The sequence below is a fragment of the Cynocephalus volans genome, chromosome 3, assembly GCF_027409185.1.
Source record: "Cynocephalus volans isolate mCynVol1 chromosome 3, mCynVol1.pri, whole genome shotgun sequence".
Classification (NCBI taxonomy): domain Eukaryota; kingdom Metazoa; phylum Chordata; class Mammalia; order Dermoptera; family Cynocephalidae; genus Cynocephalus; species Cynocephalus volans.
Window position 1 is genome coordinate 167,154,683 of NC_084462.1, and position 10,398 is coordinate 167,165,080.

Here is a 10,398-nt window from a genome sequence, read left to right on the forward strand (position 1 = left end):
TTTACAGTGGAAAGCAGTGTCATATAAAGGTCCTTGATTCAATCTACATGCTGCATCCTAAAACACAGTACCCTATCCACATAGAGTATTGCTTCCAAACTGGCTTTTCAGTTGTGTTTTCTGGTGTCCATTAGAACCGTCTGTGGAGCCAATATGTACAATATGTGGTAAAACCAGTGAATCCTGCAGTAATGGGCCCACCTTACACCTCCTCTACAGTAAAGTATATCCCCTTGTTTGACATAGTTACTAGGATTCTATGTTGATGGATTCCAAGTTCTAACATAGTGAGTGACACTAGCTGAGGTCCTGAGAGCAGGAAAGACAAACTCCAAACTGCAATGTGTATTTATTTCAGTGAGAATGAACTGCTGTATCTTTCCAGATGAAAAAAGACACAGTGTGGTCAACTTGCTGCCAAATGGTCAATTGATCTCCTCAAAATAGTGCCATTTGAGTGGCTCAGTGCTGCTAGTGACATTCATGGGCTGCAACAGCTAGATAAGCCTTCATAAGTGCTTATCACAGACCAGAATTCCATGTTGTTGGACCTCCGTTTCTTCCCTTATGGCCATGTCTTTTATGTTCTCACTGTGAAATATCTGGGGAGGCAAATGACAGAAACTGGCTGATATCAACTGGCCAGTCACATTTTCTACTTGGTTGTTTTAATGTTTTAATGTCTCTCCCATGGTTGATGTTCCCTGGTGGGCATCGATATATAAAACAAAGATCTGCACACTTTTTTGTCAGCCAGATCAGGCTGCTGTAACAAAATATCATGAGCTGGGTGTCTTACAAACAATAGAAATCTATTTCTCACAGTTCTGGAGACTGGAAGTCCAAGATGAGGGTGCCAGCATGGTTGGGTTCTGGTGAGGGCTCTTTTCCAGGGTGCAGACAGCTGACTTCTCATTGTGTCCTCGCATGGCAGAAAGAATGCAAGCTAGCTCTCTGGTCTCTTCTTATAAGGGCATCAAACCCACACATGAGGGGTCTAGCTAATAACCTCCCCAAAACCCCACCACAAAATTACATCACATTGGGTATAAGATTGCCACATGAATTTGAGGGAGGACACAAACTTTCAGTCCATAATATCATGTCCACTCCCATATGTTCATCCACATGTCTGAATTGCAGACCTTCTTGCCCTCAATCTTCCAGTCTTAGTCTATATATGTGAAGTTTTTATCCACCAATTCTCCCTTCAACACCAGAAGGTCTGTCAGATTGTATGGCCTAAGCTGCAGGGCTGTTTGCAACATAACCTTAATCTGCAGCAGCTCTACCCTGTTCTGAACCCCAAGCAAAAAGTCACATGGTATATGAGGCAAATCATTATCCTTAGGTGTGAAGTAGGCTTCCTCTACAACCCAAAGGGGCCCCTCATGTGTTTTGCTTCCTTCTTCATGGTAGGATGTATAAAAAACAAAGGTAAGTATTTTACTTTGTAGGGGCTGTCCTGGTATGTCTCTAACCACTGAGAATCTACATTTTTTACTAATGTGGTAGTCCTCCAAATCTTTTTCTTCCCAAAGAGTCTGGGGAGTCAAGATCTTTGGGTACATCCATGAAGATGTCCTCCAGTGTCAGGGTACCAGGTTTTTGTTTGTTTTGTTTTTTGTTGTTCTTGTTTTTCAAACTTTGCCCGAATCTTGACATAGCATCCTTTTCATTTCTTTATCCATTTAACTCCCTTTGAAGTTTGGCCACTTTGATGAATAAGTCTTAGATTTGGTTCTTGGTTTCTGCACCCCTTCCTCTAGAGGAAATAAGACCTTTTTTTGTATGCAACTAAAGAGGTGTTTTGTTTTACACCTGACTATTTTTTTAATTAATTTTTTTAATTGAAACAGAATTGATTATACATCTTTGCAGGGTACAGAGTTGACCATCAGTATTTGTATACAGCATGTGATGATCAATATTACTAGCATGTTCATCATTACAAATCGTAATTATTCTTTTTTTGCATCCCTTACACAATTACTCCCTATCCCTCTTCCCCTCCCCCTTTCCCATCTCTAGTAACAATAGGTGTGTTCTCTCCTCCTGAAAAAATATGGAACGCTTCATGAATTTGCATGTCAACCTTGCACAGGGGCCATGCTAATCTCCGTATTGTTCCAATTTTAGTCTATGTGCTGCCAAAGTGAGCCCTTGCACCTGACTTTCAATCCTAGTTTACTCCCTCAGCTCTTCATTATTTTTGTGTGGTTAAGCAATGGTGTTTAGCAGTAATCGTCTGATGTCTTGTCCATAGAGCTCCTCTTTTCTTCATACATCTCAGTGCCAGACATTTTATGTTCGGCTGCACAGTCCCCTCCAACTCTGTGCGCTCTCAGTTTACCACAGGTCACAAACTCACCAGTTGGAAGGCCAGCTGTGCCAGGGGTTGTCTGCTCCATCTACCACCAGTGCTGGGCTCCCCACTACCAGCCAAGCTTTGAGTGGTCTAGGTCCAACTCCCACTGTGTTTCCTGCTGTCTCAGACCACCCTCAATCCCATATGTTGCAGGTTGAGTGTTGAATTCTTAGGGAGCAGATGCTGAAAGCAAGTCTATAAGAAGTTAATTGGAGATCAACATCTGTCTGTGAAAGAAACAGGGAAGCAGGGTTGGGCAGAAGAAGTTCAACTCCAATGCAGGCCTGGCAAAGCCTGAGATGACCTCACCCAGCCCAGTAGGCCGTCTAGAGCAGAACTTTATAACTCTGCCTGGCTCAGCTGTGAGCTGTGACTGTTCCAGGAAGGGTGTGAGCTTAGGTAAGGCAGCTCTCAGCAGCCAAGAAAGTTGCTAAGAGCTGGGAGGTATCCGGTGACCACACACTCTACATCTGGGTATCAAGTCCTTCCCAAAAGGAGGATCTAAGAGAGCATCTCTGTGCCCACTACAGCAAGCACTCATGTAGAACACACACACACAAGGAAAGCAAACCTCAAGAACTGACAACTTAATCCATAATGAGCTGCGAGTGTGTGACTTGCCCCCGCAGTCTCTCTTTGAGCTTTAGTAGATTGACTTTCAAACTCTGAGGTTTTCAATGATTGTCATTCACTACCTGTTAGACTGAGAAAGAATCAGCAAAGTGATTAGATTTTTGGCTGGAGACATGAATAAAGTTGTCCATGTAGATCGATGTCACCCTGCCACTATTAACCAACATGACAGTGATAGCTAACTGCCTCCAGGCATCTGCTCAAAGACTGCTATTGCCATAGGAACAAGGCTGGCCAGAATACTTCTCATGGCTTCCTCCAGTAGGCACAAAGTGCCCCCTGATTTTTATTACAATAAGCAGATTGCTTCTAACAGAGAAATCCGGCCAGCTAATTAATTGTCATAAATTTGCAAAAATTTCAAGAGTGTGTTTTATGATTCTCTCAAAATTAAGAATCACATAAATTGATGCCTCTGAGCCAGAGAAAACAACTTTAGGCCCTGGAGAGAAACTATGGATGAGTAAAAGCATCATATTTCTTTTCACTGGATGTAGCTAAAAGGGCTAAAAACCTGATATATTTAAAGATTGTGTGGCCCTTTCTTCTCAGGTCTACTAGAAATAATTAAAATAGCTGCAATCTCTTAAATGGACTATGTACCATCAACTTTAAATATTTCATCTATTTGATTTCAGAAATAACCCTAGGAAGTATATGTGGACAATGAGGCTTAGACCCGATAAAGGTGTTTCCCAGGGTTGCACAAAGGCATACGGTGCTAGAAACCCTTTCTGTGTGACTCTAAACTGGTTCTCAGCACTCTGCCAGACAGCTAGCCAGATAAAACCTTTGCATTTGGAGGACAAAGTGAAGCAAATTTAGATTAAATGGTAGTTTCACATTCATTTTAAAATGTTAATCCCTACAATGATCCTTACTTTGAGTAGGGAAGCATTTTTATCCCCCTCATACAGATGAAAAAGTGAAGATTTATAGGATCAAAATGACTTACAGAAGATAATGTGGTTAGTCATCTGAAGATATGGAAATTGAATCCAAATGTGTGTGTGTGTGTTGTTTTCTTTTTTCTTTTCTTTTTTTCCCCCCAAAAAGGCAGTCACAAATGATGCATAGGAAAATATTATATGTAAGCTTTTAATAAAAACAGTAATTCCAAATTGCATATTGCCAAACTATATGCACAATCTTCCACAAATAATGAATTTTGTTTGAGGAAATTAGAACACAGTTTATTGGAAAGGGCATTCAGCTAAGCATTAATGCCTGAGTTTCAGGCATGTTTTCCTCCCAAATTCTACAGTAACTGAACCTCTGCTGCTGCTGCTGCTTCAACTACTACTGCAAACCACAGTCATTGATTTCAGAGCTCCTATCCTCTACTAAGTGTTCAGCTCCATATTTCTTTTATACTGATTTGTGCTCCTCATGAATTCCTGGTGAGTTAGGTGTGATCATTCCCATTGTCTAGACAAGATAGAATCCTAGAGAGGTTAATTGCTCAAAGCTAGAAAATGCAGCTAGTCACTAAAGAGCCCATACTTGGAAACCATCGTCATGGATTTGAACACCAGTCCACCCACTTACCCGCTGTGTGAATTTAGAAAAGTGACTTAATCTACCTAGTCTCAATTTAAAATTATAGGATTTGTACCAGATGGTCCCTAAAAATCCATTCAACTCAGAGTCTCTGATATATTTTTATTTTTATTTTTAATTTAGGCAGGCCCTCCCTCCTGCTTGGGTTCCCATGAAGCCTCCAGAAATTTAATTGCAACTCATGGCATCAGCCTCTAAGATTAATCTCAATGCCAGCAAATTTCATGTGCATTAATGGAACTGCTGCTCCTAGTGTTACCTATCCTGAGCCAAGGGCAATCAGATGAACCCAACTGAGTAAATGGTGGTGTGGAAGTGATAGGTTTTCTGGGTGAAGGAGGGGTGGAGTGTTGTCAACTCTCACACATATTTAGTTGATATCCCCTCAGTTCCATCAGCCACCTGTATCTGTTCTTGTGTCTCTGGGAACCCAACATCTTGTCACTTTTTTATGGCTTTAAGCTTCATTTTCTGTTAAATGGGCTGTAGGAAGCCCTGAAAGAAAGTCAAGAAACTAAAGAAAAGAGAAAAAAAGAAAACTCACTTGAGATCATTAATTCACTTTGTAAATTATGTCCTTTCTGCTTTTGATAAAACTCATAATAAAATCATTTAGAAATGTCAAGGCTTAAAAATCATTCAGCTTTTGATTACTAACATGCAAGGCCTTGAGTTCTGGGAACTTTGATTGTGGAAATGGATCTTGAGCCACTGTACTCTCTCATCATGAGAAGAAATTACATGCATATTTTAAAAATAAACTAAAAATATATATATATTTTTTAAACTATATTACATTCCAAAATTCTAAAGAAATCTCCAAAGCAAATTCTTGGTGTATTGAAAACAGCTTGGGCATTCAACTCAGAGTCAGGTTTGAGTCCCAGCTCTAACAGTCAATGATGTGTGACCTTGGGTTGTTGCTCAATCTCTCTGAGCCTCTGCAGTGACACAGAATAATAATATTTACATTCAAAGGTTTTATGAGGATTAAATGAGATAACATTGATAAAGTGTCTCACACAGAATACGACACAATAAGGCCCCTAATAATTGCTGATTTCCTTCAGTGAAGAGACAAGTAAAATCTAATTTCTGGTTCCTCATTTCCTAGTGATGAGAACTGCAGGGTGATATTTATGTTGAAGAGAATAATACTTTTGGCTGACCTTGAGTAAACTGGGAGCATGCTTCTCTTCTATTTAGAATTGCCTATGCCAGGAATTACTGAAGAGATCCATTTGACATAGGAACTTTCATACCTGAGCCACTGCCCAGAAATTATGGCACCACTTCTGGGAAGTTTTGCAAATACTTTGAACTTGCTTTTTAAAGTTGCTTTGCATTCAGTACAGTAGGGCCCCTCTGCACATCCATGACTTGGCTGGAGCTGATGCTGGCTGTGCCAGCATATTTTCAACCCGATCAAGGCATAGAGCCCTGAAAATTTTATGAAATTCTGTTTTTGTGAGATTTCCAGATTTATACCAAGCTTTACAGATCCCAGAAGGATGCATAATTCAGGCCAAAAAAAAAAGGGGACAGAGAGTCTACCAATGCTGAGATACGACAGTTGACACGCTTAATTCAGGTTGAATTAGGGTCCAGTTGGGAGTGTGACTTCTTATTTCACCTTCAGGGGAGAAAACCTTTTATTGTTTTACAATATGTTCTTTCAAATTTAACAATAGTAAAAAGTCCTTAGAAACTGGAACAGAATAATACCCGGCAACACTAATAAAGATTTAGAATCAAGTCCTGGACTGATCTAACCTAGGTATGTGCTCTCCTGGACTAATCACAAATTTTCTTGCTTTTATGCCTTTTTAATGGAGTTCTATCCAAGACATAAAGACTAAATAGTTTCTTAACAATTACCGGATATCTGTTTAATGAGTGCTATTTCTTATTTCCCTTGTCTATTGTTTTAATGAAGTTGTATACAACATATTCAACCACCAATAATACAGTTCACTGTTGTCCTTCGTCAACCACTTCTGGAAAGATTTTTTTTCTGCTCAACTGCATTGATCATTTAACAACCAATCCATTACCTCCTTTTAATCAGATATATAGGTATCAATCAGAGTTTCTGTGCAACATGAAGCATCCAAAATGCTGCATTGATCTGATTCAATACCAGGCAAAGGAAAGAAACATGGTGATTTATTTAGAGTAACTGTATTATAGGAAAAGGTTCAGTTTTTGTCAGACTTCTAAAAACACTAAAAACAAAACAAATCTGCTTGATTCTCTTCGCTGACTTATAATGAGGTTTCCAGGCTAAGAACCATTATTTTATTAACTCATTCATCTATTCATTCATTAACAATTTTTGAGCAAGTATTAGTTACTAGTTGCCAGATAAGGATATAATATATCCATTACTTGATACCTTTGTCAACACAAATTCAGATAGAATTATTAAAGAGTAAATCTTAATATGAATTTTAAAGAAATTATTGCAATTCTCATTAAAATAAAGTATTCTTCTTTGACTCAGTAAATGTCTAAAAATTTACAGATGCTACTAATTTTTGGAAATGATTTCTCCAAGTCTTGAATTTTCACCCTGTGTGAAAAGAAAGAAAAGTTTTGTCACTAATGTTTTTTAAAAAACAAAAATTTGAAACTATCTGAAAATGGATAAAAATTATTGGTGTGGGTCAGGTTAGTCACACATAAAACCATAACCAACCAGCAACATGAAGTAAGAGACATCTTGTACTGCACTTGTGTTTGTCATAATTACTTTAGTCAATTCTCATTGTCAATATGCTATCCTCTAAAATTCTTATTTGATTAAACAACAAAGGGGATACAAAATTGGCAATGTGTCACTAGAAGGTTAAAATGCAAAGAAGTTGTTTTTGCAATGAATGTTAGGAAGACAGTGAGTCCTTTTTCATTGACATTGTTTAGTTGATCGCATTTGGCCTTGAGGATCTGGAACACAAACTTTAGCTTTCACAGTGAACAGTCAGAGTGATCTAGAGAAAGAAGGCTAAGATTTGGAGCCAACAAACCTGGATTTGGGTCCCAACTCCATTAAGAATAAGATTCACGACTTTGGGCAAGTCACTGGATCTCTTAAAGCCTCAGAACACTTATCTGTAAAATAGGGATGATACAAGTATGTGTTCCGTCATGGTTTCAGACTCAGAGCATAAGAAGCATTATCATGTGAATATTGACCATGTCAAAGGTTGTTTTTTTTAGAAAAGGGACCCCTTTTAAGGTCCCAAGAAGGCCATAATGAGTGGAGAGATGATAGAAGCTTTATTAATCAGAACAAGTCACATCAGGTGTTGAAACAGGTAAATCCTGGAAGCCCAGGGGCTTGAGACAATATAGTTATTTGACTCTCTCCTGACACAACCCAAAGAAATCTGCAGAATGGGACAAAGGGAGAAACTTCTAAGTGGTATTAAACATCTCTAAACCATGGAGTCCTATGATGAATTTTCTGTATTTGGCTGGCCAGGGAGTGAAAAATAGAGAATCTCAATGAGAAAAAAAAAAAAATCTCACTGGGAATTTTGGGCCAGACTTGAAAGTGGTATATAACCACTTTGTTTAGTTTCTACTTTCTAGAACTAATTCTGCAGACCCACCAAGATCAAAATCTTCTTTGAAATGTAGTCTTTCATTGTGCTCATCAGAAAATGAAGGAAAATTAGTAAATACATAGCATTCAATGAACTACAAAATCTTCCTGAAAGGAGACTGACCAAAGGTATCCAGAGATATTTCTGAGAACAAACGAGCTGTATAGACTTTAACCTCTATATCATAAATCATAGAAAGTTGTGCTCATTCTCTGGTCTCCAGATACTTAGATGTTGATCATGATTTCAACAGGAGTCTCCAAGCTATTATTTAAGGAAAATATTTACTTATTAATTAATAGGGAAAAAAGAAAAAAGGCACATAATATCTAAATATCAAACATCTAATTAAACAAAGCAATTGAATATTATTTGAAAATTACTGCTTCTTTATTATACACTCAATTATTTTTGTCTTTAATTAATGCAAGATTAGAGTTACTTATATTTTTCTTATATACGTTCCTTTGATTGCCCAAAACTTTCAAATACAGAATCCCTTGAGGAATGTACTAAAAAGACTTGTAAAGTGATAGTAAATGATGACCCTAGTTATTATTATTAGACTGAATATGTATTGTGATAAATCAAATTAAAATTAAGCAAGAGGTTTTTTGCGGGTAGGCCTTTACCATTTCCTCTACCCAAGGTCCTCAAAAATTGGTTAAAATCTGTGGTGGATCTTCGGCATTGATCAAATCAATCAGGGAATCAACAAAAAGAGACATTTTCTTAATTGCCACAACCTAAACACTGACCATATAACCCTTTGTCCAAAATCATCCAAGTAAATGAACTCAATTTTCAGGTTCTGAAGACGAGGCTCTGCAGTGGCTACCCAGTCTTGTTCAGTCTTTTTATATGGGCATGATGAATTAAAAGTCCTCATTTTATATAAGAAAAAAACAGAAGTTCATACAAGAAAAGTGCCTTTATGGTTAAAAGAAAAAAAGTGATTTCTGGTGTTCTGGCCAAAACTCTTTCCATACTGCATTACATGTATAAGCCTCAGGAACCCATTCATCATTCATTAGCCAACATAATGTCTAAATTCCAGACCTGGACAAGTTATGACTTTTATCACTGTTTCAGAAATATGAGTAAGAAAAAAATAAATAACTTGAGGAAAGAAACAAAACAAAGAAAGAGGGCTCAGGAAAGTTTTGGGTTTTTTTAATTGTAATATTAAAAAATTAAAAATTGTAACATTTTTTCTCTTTGAAAGTTCACTCTTTAGTAAAGTTGACCAAGTGTGTTCATGTTCTTTTATCACGTTAGCATTTCATTTACTAATGGAAATGGAAATGGGTCAGGAGCTCCCACTAAGGCATTCATTGAAAATCAGTGGCTCTATCACCATTAGATATGCTTTTTATTTATTTTTATTTTGATTTATTTTTTGCCCACATTCAAGTAAGTTGCCAAAAATTTAAAAACCAGGAGATTGCACTGAAAAAAAAAAACCCTGCATTTCTGGCTTCTTTTGAGAAATGGAATGATCTAACAACTTGTAGTCAACATTTCGGGAACCAAGTGTCAGGGACAATTTCTTCTTGTACACAGGATGTGTACTCTGCAGTTCACCAGAAGCCCCACCACTCCTAATCTTATTTACCTAACACTGAAGTTCAACATCACCAAGCACCATCCCCCATCTAGTCTAATCTACTGATGTGCCATTTTCTTGGTCCCAAGATGTTTCTGAGTTTGTGACCCTTGTCCAAGACACTAAAGTATGCGATTAATGCAGATCTGAGACTTGAAAAATTGATGTTTTCTAAACACAAAAACATTTTTAAATGGTAGATGATGTACTTGTTTTTATGTGTTTCAAGAAATATATATAATGCATCTACTCTGTGTTTCCCTGATATTCTTGCATTGATCAAAACAGAGCAAAGTTGGGTTGGGAGGTGCAGAGGGCACTGAGTGTGTTTAAAGATCACTTAAAGAAAAAAAATCACGTAAGTAAATGTTTTACAGATCTGCAGTTGCATATAACAAAAGTGTAATGATTATATTCTAATAGATAATCATTCAGAAATACCAGTTTAGGAGGTTGATATCCAGCTAGCCTATTGGCACACTTAGAGCTCCAATTCTTAGCCCCAACAGGTGCTAACACAAAGAGGTGTCACATATCCAATACTCATGTGCTAATGGCCAAGCTGTCATTGTTTTAACTTCTCCCTTGTAAGCATATTTTTCTCATGGCCTTTCTTTAGTCAG

The 10,398-nt window shown here is 37.7% G+C and overlaps 1 non-coding gene across 1 annotated transcript; it reads right to left on the minus strand.

Moving 5' to 3' along the window:
- Window positions 1–2,059: 2,059 nt before the first annotated feature.
- Window positions 2,060–2,163, minus strand: LOC134374190 (U6 spliceosomal RNA). Its single transcript, XR_010023064.1, has one exon. It is a non-coding gene; the product is annotated as a U6 spliceosomal RNA (small nuclear RNA).
- Window positions 2,164–10,398: the final 8,235 nt, after the last annotated feature.